Raw genomic sequence first — 16238 nt, forward strand, 5'->3', positions numbered from 1 at the left:
TATTTACCTGCAAGTAATCCCTATCTTGGTTTCAGGCAACATTTGACACATAACTGAGAACATAATTCTGAGTAAGACAATGAAATTCGAATTAGACAGTAATGTTATAAGGTGGGTACACTTAAAATTTAGGTAACTACCACTCTGGAAAAGTCAACTGGAGAGATACCTACAAGAAAGTCACAGAAGATTCTCTCTTTAAACTTGCTCTGTAAAACATTGTATGAATAAGCGAAATAAAAGTTAAATGTGCACGCTACTTCAAATCTGAGCAAATATGAAATTATTTTGATGACAAAATCAAAATGACATGCTCAATGGACTACTGTATCAACTTGAAATAAATTAATTAAAATAGAACAGTGAAGACCGTGAAGTCCTGCATTTAAATGTATTTAAATCAATAACTGAAGCAATCAAAGATAACTTGCTTCACAGTGGTTCACAGGATACCAGGAAGGTTTTACCGCACCACAAAACTTATACAGATGGTAAGTATGAGTGGGAAAATGAAGCTAATGAGCAAATCAGTACATACCATTTTTGAGAGGCTCCAATTGTTAAAAAGTTCTTCCTTATATGGAGCTGGAAATCTATTCACTGTCAATTTCATTTAATTTTTCTCAGAGAGGAATGAGGTTGAGTTCCTGGTAACTCAGATATAGACACCAGGATATAAAATTAACTCTGATTATGTCTAAATGTGACTCTGACAGCAGGGAACAACACTCAAATGGATTAGAGATTATTACCTTGTGGTTGCAAATTTGAACTAGATTTTGAGTAGTTGCTAACCTAGATCATATTTATTTCCTTAAAAACCATACAATAACATCTTATTTTATTGGCATATAAATCCAGCAACTTCATGTTTCTAAAACACTGGGTCCTATATGCCTTTCTACCCCCACACTTATTAAAGTACCTAAGTACTTGGCAAATATTTACTGAATGAATGAATAAAATTTAAAAGACTGACCAGCCAAACCTAATGAAACGATATAATGTGGTGGACTCCCTTAGGGAATTAATCACTGTATGTTGAATTATACTTGTAATTCTGCAGGCTTGGCTAATTGGTTTTCAGGCCTATAGTAAATTGGAAGGAAAAAAAAATAAAGGCCGTCATCAAGAATGCTGGTATCAGCATAAAAATAAAGGAAAATAGGGAAATTTTTAAAAAATTCATAAGCACATATGGGTCATTTAGAGTAGAGTCAAATAACCCCCAACAACTCAGTTTTCCCTGATTAGAGCGCCCATAGACGTCAGAGTACTGGTAGATGTACGACAGCATCAAGGTACACTTATGTATATAAGGCGTTATGTGATCAGCAACATAGGAAAGTATGCACAAAGTAGCTTTACAAGACTACACCCACAAAGTTAATTAGTTGAAAAAATTATTAGTACACAAAGGCATAAACCTTCAGCTCTCTAAAAATACTCCAGACTCCACTATTTGTGGTGACTTGCTTCGCCTGAGCTCCTGAGAGCGTCAGTTTCATGACACGTCCAGAAAACCTCCTTAGCAACTTCCGTTCTTATCTTCTGGCAATTCCTGCTTTCACCTCAATTACCCTAACAGCTCAGAGTGGTAGAGTGAGGACATTATATCCAGTTTATGGATATGCAAGCCAAATTAACACAAAAGAAAGTCAATCAGGAGAAAGTGAGGCTGGTCTACTCAAAGGTCAAGATTTTGTTTTTCACTTAATCATTCATGTAGACAGAAAACATTTATGATGTGGATGTGTACTAAATTCTAGACACCAGGCTGGGTGATGCACGTGTAGAGCTAAAGCAACTCTCTTGGGAAAACAAACACATAAATAATTGGAGGATGTGCCCGGCTAGCTCAGTCGGTAGAGCATGAGACTCTTAATCTCAGGGTCGTGGGTTCGAGCCCCACGTTGGGCGCAGGTCCTTTTGAAAAGGAAAAAAAAAATGATAATAATTGGAGGAAGAGTCGAGAATGAGTTAAAAATCAGAAGGCCTGATAGGTTTAAAACACCATATACGGTACTAGATGTTTTTCTTTAAAGCACTTTTCCATTTGAAGCTCTAATTAGACTAAATAACCATTAACTACTTTTCAACCCCCAAAATGATGTGATTCTATCTTGTTCAATTTCACAAAATCACTGTGAAATAACCAAGACTAGACTATGAAATTGAAGATTCTATAGATTGCATAACTTACCCCAAACCACACACCTAGTTAACAGTGAAGCCAGATAAGAAGCTAACTTGATTTGGATCCTAATTAATTATCCTATTATGTAATAAGTCATTCATGTTTTATGATAGGAAATCATTAGCTGTCCCATTCCATAGACTGAAATCTCACCCTGGTGTTATATTTATGATAAAGCACATCAAATAAATGAGGCTTGTTCCCCAAATGGTGGATGATTTGCTGTTTCGCTAGCAAAGTTTTTCTTTTTCTCCTCTTGGCATTCCACATGGACAATTTGTGTACGAATCCACTGTTATCTCTGCTTATAGTGCTTCTTTTAAATAGCTACTGCTTCCAGAGTGCTTGTAAAAAGCTTATGAATTGCCAAGCTTCATTACTGTGTATATGTAAAGCTTGTCAGCTATTTTGGGGATGACATGGAGTTCTTTTCTACTTAGGGTCCTTCAGGATGTGATCTAAGTACAAATAAAATGTGCATTTTTTCCCCAAAGAAATTTAGAAAGAGGAGTGACCTTAAATTGATCCTTCAGCTACTCAATCATCAATGAGAATTTATTTAGTGCTGATATATACAAGACCCTGTGGACATAAAAATAAATACGCGACCTTCATCCTTAAAGAACTTAAACTAAAATTTGAAGATTTTCATGAAAATTTAAGCGTAGCTCCTTTGCTCGATATGACAAGGCGTCCCACAGAATTAAAAGCTTATGCTATGTGTGCTTCTCAAAATGTTTATAGCACAGTCCACTGGTAAGCCAGGGAGATCTATCAGAGGACTTCTTTTCTTCAATGAAAATTTTCCAAGTTATAAATGGTGGGTATGGTAATTAATATCAGCTGTGGACTTCCCCCCCAGAAGACCAACCAAAAAGATCTATTGACTAAGCAAAGCTAGCTTCACTAAATCTACAAGAGTAAGGAAGAATGTAACCTTGACTGTGTCTCAGTGTCTCAGGAAGAGTGGGTTCAGGAGGCTATTTGTGGGGCTTTGAGGTCCGATCTCAAGTGGTTGAAGTTCAATCTTTCAAGGCAAGGAATTGACCAGGAATGAGAGAGTCTCAATAAATGAACTGTTGTTTAATAAGGAAACTGTTTACCCAGGTAAGCAATCTATTGTTCTAGTAGGAGAACAATTTGCTCAGATGAGTAAACCGTGTGTTTGGATATATTAGCTCTCAGGAATTTGATGAAGCAACAAAGTTATGACTTGGTTTTATAGCCCTATCTTGCTGGCCAATATTTCCTAGGATGATGGGAGCTCTGCGTAGGTCTAGTTTTTGCCTCACTTCCCATTTTACTTACATGTAAAATACGATTTATGATTATTGTTTATACTTTAAAGGATATTCAATCACATTCTAGGGGCTTCCAATGAAAATAGCACATGCATTTATTATCAAATATATTTAATGTTTATTGAAAGTCAATTTTCTTTTCAGTTTTTAATTTAGTGTTCTGTATATATTCATTTGCATAGAGGTGGAAAGAAACATTTCTTTGGGGAAAACAAAATCTTCATTTGGAGTTTGCCAAGTTTGGACCTACTGTTCAAGAAAGCTAAAAATATCGGGCGCCTGGGTGGCTCAGTTGGTTAAGCGACTGCCTTCGGCTCAGGTCATGATCCTGGAGTCCCTGGATCGAGTCCCGCATCGGGCTCCCTGCTCGGCAGGGAGTCTGCTTCTCCCTCTCCCACTCCCCCTGCTTGTGTTCCCTCTCTCGCTGTGTCTTTCTCTGTCAAATAAATAAATAAAATCTTTAAAAAAAAAAAAAAGAAAGCTAAAAATATAAATTATATATTCATTAAAAGTGGTATTAGTATGGGATATCACTTTCAGTAAAAGCACTAAAAAGGCAGAATCAGCCCTTTGTCTGGATGGTGGATTTAATTTTAAAAGTCCAAGAGAAAAAAATAACCTAAATCTGCACTTTCTCTGTTTTCCTCCCCACTGAAGCAATCCTGAGATTGTTATTCATTTTGCACTTAAATGCAGGTGCCCTACCAAAGCTTGTTACACACGCATTCTTACTTCATAGTCAGAACGCCCTTGTCAAACAGGTAGCATTCACCATTTTACAGGTAGAAAAACAACAGAATCAAATAGATGACATATGTTGCCCAACTCATACAGGTGTTGGTATATTTGAACTTTGTATATCTGATTTTTTCCTTTTTTTTTTTTTTTTTTTTAAGAGGGGGGGGGGGGGGGGGGGACGGGCAGAGAGAATCTGAAGCATGTTCCAAGCCCAGCGCAGAGCCCAACACGGGGCTCCATCTCACGACCCTGAGATCATGACCTGAGCTGAAACCACCAGTTGGATGCTTAACCAACTGAGCCACACAGGTGCCCCTATATATCTGATTTCTAAGCCTGTTCCCTTGGGCCTGCTAAGAGGAGGTTATCATCATGAAGTTAGAACCTCAGTAATGAAATATCATCTCCCAGTTCTCTAGAACGCAGACCTATTAATGACTTTTGCACTGGGGTGGGGGTGGAGTCTCTTTATTCAGAGAATAAGAGCAGTCCTTTGAATCACTGGGAGAGAACCCTGGATTCGGGGGGTGTGGTAGGCAGAATACTAAGATGTCCCCCAGATTCCCAGCCCCTGGGTACACATACCTTCTCCTAGTTACTCAAGCAAACACTCATGTAAGTGTTGCTGCAGGGGGATCTCACAGATGCAGTCAGGTCCCAAAACAATTGACCTTAATATAAGGAGACGATCTGGGTGGGCCTGACCTAATCATACGAGGCCACTAAATTAGGGTCATGCGGTCAGAGACAAGGGAAGTGTGAGAAGTATTTGGCACAAGGGACATTCTCCCGCTGGCTTTGAGGGTCACGTGGCCAGAAAGTGGATGGCTTCTAGGAGCTGACAGTGACCCCTGCTGAGAGCCTCCCAGGAAAGGGGGACCTCAGTCCTACAACTGCAAGGAACTGAAGATGACTGAAGATGACTAACGATCTGAATGAGTTTGGAAGCAGACTCTTCCCCAAACCTCCCAAAATAAACACAGCCCAACCGATACCTTGATTATAGCCTTAAGACCCCGATGGGGGAACCCGACCACATCACTGCCCAAGCTGACCTGCAGAAGTGTGAGCTAATAAACCACAAGGTTTATAGTAATTTGTCACATGGCAACAGAAAACAAAAACAAAGGGCTACAGACTTCTATAAAGTGAGAGTGTTAACTTGTGATTAGAACTTGTGATTCTTAGAAGTAAGAATGCGTGTGTAATGAGCACTTCTGGTTAGTTTGAAAGTGAGCTTGCCTTATCTGCAAGTAGTATAACCAATTTTCTACAAACACAGTTTCAAGAAAACATCATTGCTGTATAAACAAACTACAGGTCCATCAAATTCCTCTGGTCATCTAACCCTGTGGACTTATACATAATAACAATAATATGGAAATAATGATTTGGAGTGTTCAATGTACTTCTGCATTCCCTGTATCATTTGAGCCTTATTATAAATCAGTGGAGCAAATTATTATTATTATTCCTCCCTATAGCACAAGAAATGAGCATGTAGAAAGGGCAGGTGACTAACTCGAGATCAACCACAGGAATTCGGCGGCGCAATGCCGTGGCCAGTAGGTGACAATCAAGGTCTTCGGATTTCTCTCAAAACCACATTTTACTCTCAGGGCCGACTAAAACATTTTGGCAAAACAAAGAAGTTATGTTCTCCTTTCCTCCTCTGTTTTAAGAAATAGAAGAAAAATAGAAGAATAACTAGATGATTTTATATTTGGAATAACTGCTTTTCTTCCCACATCACCTTTCCTACCCTTCACACAATGTGGGTTATTAAAAAACATTTTTTAAACATTTATTTTTATGTTGAAAAACATCTTTAAAAAAATTTTTTTTACTGTTTTAAAAGAAACAAACTGAATTTGTAAAAGTTTGAACTATGCTTCAAAATGATTCAAGCTGTAAGGTAATGATAATTTTTCAATAGCCAATATGGGATTCATTAAATGTGTCTGCGAAATGAAATTCTATGTTCCCATTAAAGTGAGATCTACGGGGTGCCTGGGTGGCTCAGCCGGTTAAGAGTCTGCCTTTGGCTCAGGTCATGATCCCAGGGTCCTGGGATCAAACCCCGCGTCAGGTTCTCTGCTCAGCAGAAGCCTGCTTCTCCCTTTCCCTCTTCCCCTGCTTGTGTTCCCTCTCTCGCTGTCTCTGTCAAATAAATAAAATCTTTAAATAAAAAACCAAAAACGAAGTGAGATCTACAGTTATCCACATGAAAAATGATATATATTTATTCACACAAGAAGTTGTTGATTCCCTTTGTACACTACAATCCTATTTCGTAAAAAAAAATATATATATACACATAGGCATGCATCCACACACTGATACATACATATACCAAATTTTTGACAGAGGTCATCTGTGGAATGGGGGCATTTTAATGCTTTTCTAAATTTTCTGTATTTCTTCTAAGGACCGCATTTTATAGTGTATTTTTATCCAAAAAAAATCCCACTTTTATTCTTTTTACAAAATAATTTGCTTGAAACTCTCAGTCTAGTTGTATTAAAGCAACACGGTTATGATAAAGTATTCAGGAATCTATATGAAGGTTGGGAATTAACGCTTTGTTCCCATGCCCCTAGCTGGGTGTGCTCCCAGACACCCCCCGCTCAGCATCTACACCTGCGAGCACGGCCACCCGTGGTGACCGAGTGGCAAGGGCCAATTACCATGGCCAACAGCATCCGAGAGCCGGCCAGGAGCCCCGAGCAGGCAAGTGAGCCTGAGGGAACTCCTACTCCTCCCTGACTCCATGTCTTCAAGGCTCCAACTGAAGTAAGCCGAGGAGAATTTTCTTCCTTCATTCTCTCCTTCATGGCCTGTGAAACGCCAGCCTCTTTCAATGGGGCTTCTAATCAGGGTTGCGGAGACCTATAAATCTGTCGCCAAAGGCAGCGGGATAAAAATGACTGCGAGTTCTTGTGACACACTTAAAAAAGTAGGTGTAACTTGGCCGGGGTTTCCACCGCCCCCTCGCACGGGGACCGCGTCCTGGGGCCCCCTCCTCTTGTGGCCTCACGTCACTCAGCCCCCGTGTTCCTCTGTGTCTGAAGAACAAAGCTACGAGTCTAATAAAGCGTGGAGACCCTGAGTCGTCCTTCTGCGTGCTCGGAACTGATGAAATGTACGTGAATTTAATGGTTTTCCGTCCACTGCCGCCCTAGAAAATATTCCATTTAGGGTCAAGGGGCTGAGTTTTGGCATCTCGGGAGGGTCATCTTCAAAACAGGGGAAAGAAATAATCACAATGCGGAATAAAACAATAGTTTTAAAATGTGAAAAAGAATAAAACCGGATTCCTTCGTCCTGACACCCTACCAAAACTACAGTAATGTTTAATTGTCTTTGGTACTTTACCCAGCTCCGTATTTACTTTCACACAGTTGCCATCTTGGGATACTCACAAGTTTTCATTGTTCTTCTCAAAATTTAACAAGCCGTAGGCTTTCTCCATGATTCTAGGTAATATCTTAACTTCTCTTTGTAGGAGGCTGCATCATTCCTCCCAAGTAGATGAACCACCGTCTGATACGCCAATTGTTTCTCCAAAATGAAGATTCTTGCCTGGTCTTCAGGCAAAGATGGGCGGAGAGCGAAGCCCCATCATGCGGCCCACCTCGGGTCTCAGACTAGCTCTGCCCATGTCACTCCCAGGGCTGCCCTGCTACCCTAAGCTACTTCCGGTCCTACACACGGGTTAACATAAGCTGGATCTGACTCACGGGACCAGAAATAAGTAACTGAAACTGGTTTGTGCTGATATGGGGCCGGCATTCTTCCACCTCCCAAACAGTACAACTACTCACTGGGGAAAAAAGGAAAACGCAAGCTCTCCTAAATACATCTACAAGCCATTCATCATGCAGTTGATAAAGTTTCTAGGCTAGCATACTTGAAGTGATCAAGGGTGCATTTCTTTGTGCAGGGTGCCAAGGGAAGATAGAAATATTTTATCTTGGGAAACGAAGCTTTGGATGAATCTACGAGACGCAGCACCATGAAGAGGGCAAACTAATGTCCTGACCTTACTTTCTAAATTGAACGATGTTATGAAAATAGAGAGCATGTTAAGAAAGGGCAGAACAATTTGCAATGATGTGGATGGAACTAGAGGGTATTATGCTAAGCGAAATAAGTCAAGAAAGACAAGTATCATATGATCTCACTGATATGAGGAATTTGAGAAACAAGACAGAGGATCCTAGGGGAAGGGAGGAAAAAATGAAACAAGATGAAAGCAGAGAGGGAGACAAACCATAAGAGACTCTTAATCTCAGGAAACAAACTGAGGGTTGCTGGAGTGGAGGGGGTGGGAGGGATGGGGTGGCTGGGTGACGGACATTGGGGACGGTATGTGCTATGGTGAGCACTATGAATTGTGCAAGACTGTTGAATCACAGATCTGTACCCCTGAAACAAATAATGCAATATATGTTAAGAAAAAAAAAAGAAGAAGATAGCAGGAGGGGAAGAATGAAGGGGGGGGGAAATCGGAGGGGTAGACGAACCATGAGAGACGATGGACTCTGAAAAACAAACTGAGGGTTCTGGAGGGGAGGGGGGTGGGAGGATGGGTTAGCCTGGTGATGGGTATTGAGGAGGGCACGTTCTGCATGGAGCACTGGGTGTTATGCACAAACAATGAATCATGGAACGCTACATCAAACACTAATGATGTACTGTATGGTGACTGACATAATAAAATCAAAAAAAAGGGCAGAACAAGGAATCTTAAGTGTTATTTTTTTATTAGGTGTGATAATGGTATTGGCGGTATGATTTTTATAAAGCTTTTATCTTGGCAATTTCAGATGAAAGAATAAAACGTCTAGGATTTACTTTAAAATACTTAAGGAAAAGAAAAGCCTTGGCACACCATCCGAGCAAAAATGTTGACAGAGCATTACATGTATATCTTGCATCTGTTCTTTATACGTGTACTTACAGAGTTTCATTGTGTTTTTTTCCTTTTATTTCCTAGAAAGAAATAATAGTCACTCATATTTAGACCAATTTCAAGTATATTAGGGGCTTCTGTATTTTAGAGATTAGCTATAAATTGCTTTTTCATTACCACTGTTATTTATTTATTTATTTATATTTATTTTTTTAAAGATTTTATTTATTTATTTGACAGAGAGAGACACAGCGAGAGAGGGAACACAAGCAGGGGGAGTGGGAGAGGGAGAAGCAGGCTTCCCACAGAGCAGGGAGCCCGATGCGGGGCTCAATCCCAGGACCCTGGGATCATGACCTGAGCCGAAGGCAGACGCTTAACGACTAAGCCACCCAGGCGCCCCTATTTATTTATTTTTTTACAGCTTTAGCAGAAGGGAGCTCTTCCTTCTAGCCATAGCTTGAGTGTTGAATGTGACTACTTAGGTCCTGGAGGTGGCCACCGATGCTCCATGAAGTATCCTTGTACAGAATCTAACAAGGTACCACTTCCTCCGGGTGAACACGAGCCCCCCACAGGGAACACTGGATATGCCTTTTGCTACGCCTGGGTTGGGTGCCCTTGTGCGGAGCACAATTTTGCATCATGTTGCATGACCTGGAATAGTCCTGGTCCTGAACACTTGGGGGTTTTTTTGGTGTTATTGTGTTTTGTTTTGTTTTTTAGTCTCTGGCTGCTTGGCTTGGCAGTCAAGTATCTAGTCAGAAGCCAAATTAGGATCACTTGCTCCCCAACGGGACATCTCACGCCCCACCAAGAGAGGCTGGCCTGTTAGCAAGTTTCTCTGCCATCCACCCTGGCCACCAGAAAACAGGCCAAGTTGTAGTTACTGAAAAGCCTATTATCTATTATGTCTTAACATAGCCTCTCAGTGCTTCTAGTTATGTGTGTTGATAGTACTGTACGTGCGTACCTTGCGGAGAAGGTGAGGAGGGCAAATAAAATCTATGCCATTTTCGGGGCGCCTGGGTGGCTCAGTCGTTAAGCGTCTGCCTTCGGCTCAGGTCATGATCCCAGGGTCCTGGGATCGAGTCCCACATCGGGCTCCCTCCTCGGGGGGAAGCCTGCTTCTCCCTCTCCCACTCCCACTGCTTGTGTTCCTGCTCTTGCTATCTCTGTCTCTGTCAAATAAATAAATAAAATCTTTAAAAAAAAAGACCTTTCTCAAAAAAAAAAAAAAAAAAATCTATGCCATTTTCATTGGCCAAATTATTTGGAGTGTGAATGAAGGTAGCAGTCGTTGCTTTGGCTAAGTTAGCATGGGAGACGGGCATCTCTGCCATCTTGTTTCCTCTTTTATAAGGGGACTCAGAGTTTTAAGTTGGAATTCAGGCTTCCAGAGAGCTGGCAAAGAAAGAAAAGAACTCGCCCCGGGTCATATATCTGGTGACTTAGTTTGGCGACAGAGTCAGTCCTAAATCCCAACAGCCTACACCTACCCTGTCCGGCCCGAGAGCCACTAGCCACACGTGGCTGCTGAGGACACTATTCCATGGGGGTGGTCTGCACTGAGATCCTGTGTTGTCGGTGTGAAACGCACACCAGAAGCTGCAGATCCGGTATGAAGAAAAAAACAACGTAAAACTACCTGAGAGATAGTGATGTTATTCATTTCATCAGTGGTTTCTTCATTCATTCAAGAGCTGGGCACTGTGCCAGTCATTAAAAATAGAGCAAGAAGTAAGGCAAGGTCAGTCCTAGCCCTCGTGAAGCTTCAAGTCTAGTAGATGTCATGGGAGAGTCTCTTCTCTCAGTGGTTGACCGTTCTTATGAATACCAGGACTACGCTCCTGATACTCTCAAAGCAAACACCATGGTCACCCCGCCGCTATTCAAACACAGGGGTGTGTGCTAGGGGTACATGCCCATGGCCACCCAGAAAAGGCGCCATTTCTCACCGTTCAACCAAACAGCCACTCCTCCCAAGCGAACACCTGAAATGTCACTACTCTGAATTTCCATGTGCTGGCCGTATGTAAAAGGCCACACGGGATTTCAAGGACAGGTTGAAAAAAAAAATGAATATAAAGTATTTCCTTCCTATTTGGTATTGATTCCATGATGAAATGATAATACTGTGTATGTGCTGGATTAAATGAAATGGATTAGGAAAATTAATCTGACCTGTTTTTTGCTTTTTTAAAGGTGGTTCCAAGAGAAAGAGGACTGTGGCTCACGTAGTCATCTACGCTTCTCTATACGGATATTTTTCCACTCCACCAGTGCAAATAACCACCCCAGCCGGAGCTCTGCCCCCGGGGAAGCTGTGGAACCACTGATGGAGGAACTTGATCTAACTAGGGGCGCCATAAGCTGCCTCCGTTTTCCCTTCTTTTATTTTCTGTTTGAGGTTACTTTTACCTTGGGTGACTAACGGAGGCAGCGTAAGGCAAGGGAGAGGTACTAGTTCTCAATCAGAAAGCGGACTCCTTCGGTCTCAAGAGTTCTTACTGAAAAATCAAGAGCAAATCCTGAGATCTTGCAGAATTCCCATCTCGTTAGGGATAAATATAAAAACAATCTGTCCTATTTCAGACAGAATTGTAGTTAGTGAGATAAATGTATATGAAACCACCTGATAAACCGTAACCCAGAATGCCATTATCATCATTTATGGTCATAATAAACACACCCGTAAAGAAGAAAATTTTTGAGGTAGAGAAGATTAAAATGCCTTCATTCTGGGAAAATTCCAAAACAACAAAAATTCAAAGACAAATATTACAATACTAATGTTTCAGTAGTAAAGTTAACAAGGGCGGAGGTGAGTTGAAGAGGTGGGGACCTCGAATGGAAGCATGTCCAAGAGTTGGAGACAGTTTGGTTTCAGAGCTCACATCTGTATCAACTGCCTGCTTCCAAGAGATCACTTTGATATTATTTGCCTTTCGAATGAAAATTCTCTTATATACACGACTGATTAAAAACCAACCAACCAACAAGCAAACTCACCCTACTTATATTGTGATCAGCTGTTGGGAGTGTTTCTGCAGTAACAAAGGTGGGCGGTCAGCCTCGATTTCACACTGCATAAGTGGAAGCTTGTTGGAACAGAGGCCGCTTTGTATAACTTCTGGCTTAGCAATGCCAGGCACCACACCACTTAGCCCATAATCACACACGAGTGAAACACAGAGACGTGATTATTTTTCCTGGCGTCTGAACTGGTCCCAACATTCCTGGTCTCCATCAAACCCTAAAAATCAAGGCAGATCCAATGGCTTCAGAAATCCTACTTTGGTTATGCTTGCTGCAGTCTGGGAAGCTTTAAAAAACAAAACAGAACAACAACAAAAAACAAACCTGGGTTGTTTTATGCCTGGCCACACAATAGATTCAAAAAGCATTCCAAATCAGAGCTAACTTGAACCAGTAAATACATTTGCCAGGGTGTATGACAAAGAGGTTGATATCATGGGGAAATGTATAGAGTTGAAAGAAACTGATTTTTCCTAAAGAAGCTTCCAAAAGACATGATTAGATCATGTTGAATATTTTTTTAATATACCACGTTATAAGACAGCACATGATCATTTTTTCCAAAGAATCTGGACCATCACTTTCCTTCAGAACAGCCAGCCAGGGGAGCACGGTTAAGCTTAGGTCTAGTGTGGTTTTGTGGCATGAGAGGGCGTGGGACACCACACACGTGGAGGTAGGAACGCCACAGCGAGGGTATTTAAGACCCAGCGAGCAAACCTGTCTGAAGGAACAGAGGTTTCACCTCACGGCATAACGGCATAGCGAGGAGAGTCTCAGCGGGACGCAGACGGCGGCATGCTCAAGTGGGTTCTTGGAGGAGAGTTTAATGACCTCATTGTTTAAAATGATGCAAGGGGCACCAGGGTGGCTCAGTCAGTTAAGCGTCTGCCTTCGGCTCAGGTCATGATCCCAGGGTCCTGGGATCGAGCCCTGCGTGGGGCTCCCTGCTCAGTGGAGAGCCTCTTTCTCCCTCTCCCACCTGCTTGTGTTCTATCTCTGTCACTATCTCTCTCTCTCTCTCTCAAATAAATAAATAAAATCTTAAAATAAATAAATAAAGAAAATGATGCAAAGAGAGTTAAACCAAACCAAAGGAGATACTGGAACATACTGGGGTGAGCAATGGCAAGAGAGGTTTACACCATTAGGTCTAGATGGAAAGTAGAAGGGATAATTGTCAGAGCCTCAAGAAACAGCAAGAGCTACAGGAGAGGACAGGCCAAAGTCGATCACACTCTGGAAACTCACAAATGAGCAGAGAAGGAGGGACAGAAATAAACAGCCTGGACTCATTCTTTTCCCCTTTTATGAGCCCTTGACAGTACTGTGGGCCAAAGCCAACCAAAAGCCAGATGGCAAAGGAATCTGGTTTTCCATGAAGGTCAGCCTCCTGGTATTCAGAGCAGAATAGAGAAGATTGGAGAGGGGGCCTGGAGGGGCAAATGGAACATACCCCAGAGAGCTGATGAGTTCAATCGAGAGGATTTTGTGGGGCTAGAAGCTTCCCTATGGTGGGCGGGCGGGCGGGAATGGGGGAAATGTGCGTTTCCCGTCTACCCACTCCTGTCCTAAGCTTGCCCTCATTCTGGTTCCCATTGTCCAGTAGCTCGAGCTGCAGGCAGCAGAGAACTGGTACAAGCAGCTATTCTATGGGCGTTCAAGATGAAATACCTACATCAAGGATTAAGGTGCAAGAATGAACAAGAAATAAGTCCACGTGCAACTTTAGGAATACAATAAGAATTCTTAGATATCAAAACATTATTGCTTCTAATCTTGAGCCTTCTACAATCCTGAGATTTGGGTTAATCCAAATTTTGATTAAATTTTGATTGAACTAATCCTAAACTCTGTATTCATTAGCTGAGCAAATATGCTTTGGATTTTCTTTTTCCTGACTTGGCCAGATATTGATCTGAACTGCCTAAAAGCTTACAGTCTCTGAGTAGATATTAAACAGAGAAAAGTATCCTAATCATTTAATATAGCAGATTCTTTAATGAGAATTTTTTTGGTTCAAATTTTCTGATCCTTCCACAGGCTTTAACATAAAAATGTTGGTAATTAAAGAGTTCTAAACCTCTTATTATAATTCATAAGTACATGGCCACTGGGTGGCTGGTCAGGAGACACCGTGAGACCCAGTGAAAATTCTGTGCATACTCTTGGTGGCTCAGCACACCGCATTAAGAACAGACTGTTTTAATAGAAGCCCTGCTTTATTCCCAGCCCTGTTGCCCATAATTATTGTAAAGCAGGACTATTTCCTGCCTTTCTGCCCAAAATAGCAGGAAGCATCCAACTCTTTCAACCCACTTTGCTTATGGCACCACCTCTCTGCAGGGGTTAGGGTTCACTGCCAAGAATTTCAAAAAAGCTAACTCTGTTTTGGTTTCTTATCCAGAACTTAGCTTGTGAGCAGAGAAATGAAGGAGGATCTGTAATATATCCAGGGGTTTAGAGAAATGACATGGCTCCAGGCCTGGTTCAGCGGCCCGAGTGATCGCCAAGATGGCAGCCCTGCTTTTTTCCAGATTCACTGTGGGAATCAGTTCCAGGTGACACCTGGTGAGCCTCTGGCTCATGAGAAACGATTGGGGAACTCGAGAGAGTTCTTAGTAAGTACTAAGAGCAAGGGACCAATCACTGGCCCTTGGGATTTAATAAAAAGTTGCCCTGAGCCTTCCTCCATGCTTCCCCTATGGGTCCATGTTACTTGCCAGTGGGCATTCACAACCCGACACTTCAGCGCGTCCAGCCCCACGTCCAACCTTTGGTAGCTTCTGAGGTCGTGTTCTTCAGGTATCCCAGAGCTTGGACAGGATGACTCCTAACTATAACAGTTCACATTAACCGTGATCTGCTGTTTCTTTTTTCTTATTGGTTCTGGGCTCCATACTCAATGCCTTGCATGTTCTTATCCCATTAATCCTTACCACAACCTCATTAGTCATCACCATTAACCCTACTGGTCAAACAGGAGAGCAGAGTTTAAAAGGATCAAGTCATTTGGCAGACTTAAGGAACAGAGAGCTAGGGCCCAAACTAGGAAGTGCTGTACCAACCAGTGCAAAGTGCATGGCACCAGGCACCTCTGAGCGGTCTCCGAGGGACATGTAATAGCCTCGTGCAGCACAAAAAGTAGCATTCCCAAGGAGACCACCAAATACGGTGGGTAGTTATCTTCAAAGGGGAGGCAGCTCTAAAGAACTCAGCTTCTGACTCTTTTGCCAGAGACCCTGTCCTGGCTCTAGAATCATAGTGGCCTCCAAGTAAAACGTACTTATTATTTAAAAGGCCAGGGAAGCCCCAATTTTACCAAAATCCTCAAAGTCCCCTTCATTAGATCTGAGCTGAAAGTCCTTTCACAAAGAGACCAGGCCCTTTTACCCTAAGTCTTGTGGTGGAGGCAATGTGGGGACCAAAGACCTCAGGGGAGGTGACTGCCCCACCCAAGGAAGCAGCGTCCCTTCTTCTCTAACCCTTGAATCCTCTTTCTTTCTAGAAAGATAGATAAATGGACGGATGGATGGATAAAAAAAATGAACAATGATACTACATAAAAATTCACTGTTTAAATGCTTTTGTATCTTCTACCCCATTTGGCTCAGAATTTTGTGATCATCAGAATAGCCTTAGGGCTTAAGACACAGGTTACGAAAACAATGAATTGTGGATCACTACATCAAAAACTAATGAGGTATATATATACCACATCTTCTTTATCCATTCATCTGTCGATGGACATCTTGGCTCTTTCCACAGTTTGGCTATTATACAATGGAATATTATGCAGCTATCAAAAGGAATGAAATCTTGCCATTTGCAACTACGTGGATGGAACTGGAGGGTATTATGCTGAGCGAAATAAGTCAATCAGAGAAAGACATGTATCATATGACCTCACTGATATGAGGAGTTCTTAATCTCAGGAAACAAATGGAGGGTTGCTAGAATGGTGGGGGGTGGGAGGGATGGGGTGGCTGGGTGATAGACATTGGGGAGGGTATGTGCTATGGTGAGCGCTGTGAATTGTGTAAGACTG

General features: G+C 41.9%; 1 protein-coding gene and 1 non-coding gene across 2 annotated transcripts in view; one reads left to right on the forward strand and one right to left on the reverse strand.

The window, feature by feature from the left end:
- The window catches only part of PTN (pleiotrophin), a 98554-nt gene that overhangs the window by 44394 nt on the left and 37922 nt on the right, over positions 1-16238 (reverse strand). The window lies entirely within an intron of this gene.
- Positions 1848-1920, forward strand: TRNAK-CUU. The gene has a single exon. It is a non-coding gene; the product is annotated as a tRNA-Lys (tRNA).

The sequence above is a fragment of the Neomonachus schauinslandi genome, chromosome 12 (genome assembly GCF_002201575.2).
Source record: "Neomonachus schauinslandi chromosome 12, ASM220157v2, whole genome shotgun sequence".
Lineage (NCBI taxonomy): Eukaryota > Metazoa > Chordata > Mammalia > Carnivora > Phocidae > Neomonachus > Neomonachus schauinslandi.